We start from the raw sequence: 1,806 nt of genomic DNA, 5'->3' as shown, positions 1-1,806 counted from the left end.
CTTAACCCTGGAAAGGAGATACTTGTCCTGCGTTGCCCTCAATAAGTAGCTCAGCTAGGTGTTGTAATGAGGTCTTTGGATTCCAGGTTCACAATACGATGATGATTTCATGTGCTGTTTTCATTTTTGTCTTTCAGAAATGTATATTTTGAATTCCCCTTACTTTTTGGTACACTCTCTTGGCCATTTCAGAAATCATTAACAAAATCACCCCCTAAAAGTGGGAGGTGTTTTAAGTTCAGGTACCCAGTCTAAGTATCAAAATTAGATACCAACATGAACCATCCTTTCTGTAACCACAGCTTTTCTGCCTACGATTCTCACTCATTTTGCTTACGATGGGATAAAGCTGACAACATGGAAAGGGCAAACCATTCAGTGGTGTTCGAGTTCATTTTGCAGGGACTTTTCAAATCTCAGAATCTTCGGATTCTATTCTTCCTAGGATTCTCTGTGGTCTTGTGCCAGGTTTTTGTTAGGAAACCTCCTCATCTTGGTCACAAGACCTTTGACTCATGCCTTCACAGACCAGTGTATTTTCTGCTTATGAAACTCTCCTGTATTGATAGAGCTTGCCTTTTTTTGCTACCCCTAAGATGACTGTGGATTTCCTCCGAAAACGAAAGACCATCTCTTGGTGGGGATGTTACTCTCAGATGTTCTTCATGTACCTCCTTGGGGTTGGGGGTGGGGGCGGTGAGATGATGTTGCTTGTAGCCATGGCAATAGACAGGTATGTTGCCTTATGCAAACCCCTCAATTACCTGACCACCATGAGCCCATGAGTGCTTGTTTGGCTACTGTTATCCTCCTATACAGTTGGATTTGTGCATTCATCTAGTCAGATGGCTTTCATGTTAAATTTGCCCTTCTGTGGTCCCAGTGTGGTGGACAGCTTTTTCTGTGACCTTCCCCTTGTGATCAAACTTGCCTGCAAGGACACCTACCTGCTACAACAGCTGGTTGTTGCTGACTGTGGCCTCCTGCCCCTGGTCTGCTTTCTCCTCTTGCTTGTCTCCTATGGGATCATCATATACTCAGTCAGGCACCGTGCTGCCGATGGTTCGGCCCAGGCCTTCTCCACTCTGTCAGCACACATCACGGTTGTGACTCTTTTCTTTGCCCTCTGTATCTTTATGTATGTATGGCCCTTTCTCTCTGTGTTTTATACAATTTTCACACCTCTCTTAAATCCTATTATTTATACATTAAGGAATAAAGAAATAAAATCAGCCATGAAGAAGATAAGGACTTGACATACAAATTCAAAACACACTTTGTAGATGATGTTTCTGAAGAAATAATTTCTGTGTGGACATTTTAAGAAATGAACTTTGAAGCTATTTCATGTTCTGTAAAAGGAACCAGTAGGTGTAACTGTTAAAGAGCAAACCCCTTTTTTTGTCACTTTCAGTGATTAAACACATGACATGTAGAGTCTGGAAGACATGCATTTAAATCCTCTCTTCACTATTTCTTCTCATGCAAATTTGAAAAAAAATTAATAAATTCTTTTTACTTAGCTTATTTACAAACTTCTTTATATGTTTCTTTTATTATTTTGGCATTTTTTAAATCTTTATAATCATTATTACTACTACTAGTATGCTTGTAGTTATTACTGCTGCTATTATAGTTGTAGCTATTATTGGAAATCTATATGTAGAAAATGCATACAGATGATGCCTCACATAGCCATTTAGCTGAGTGCCTGGTTAATTACTATTTGGTGTTAGAAAAGTACACTTTGTAGATAATCCCTAATGTTAATGTGTATTAAAGTTAATGTGTATTAACTTTAATAAA

General features: G+C 38.9%; 1 pseudogene; it reads left to right on the top strand.

Annotated features, from left to right (window-relative positions):
- Window positions 1-357: 357 nt before the first annotated feature.
- LOC116590117 lies at window positions 358-1,256 on the top strand (annotated as a pseudogene).
- Window positions 1,257-1,806: the final 550 nt, after the last annotated feature.

This window comes from Mustela erminea, chromosome 5 (genome assembly GCF_009829155.1).
Source record: "Mustela erminea isolate mMusErm1 chromosome 5, mMusErm1.Pri, whole genome shotgun sequence".
Lineage (NCBI taxonomy): Eukaryota > Metazoa > Chordata > Mammalia > Carnivora > Mustelidae > Mustela > Mustela erminea.
Note: the sequence above shows the minus strand (reverse complement) of the source record. Positions and strands in the feature narration are given on the sequence as shown.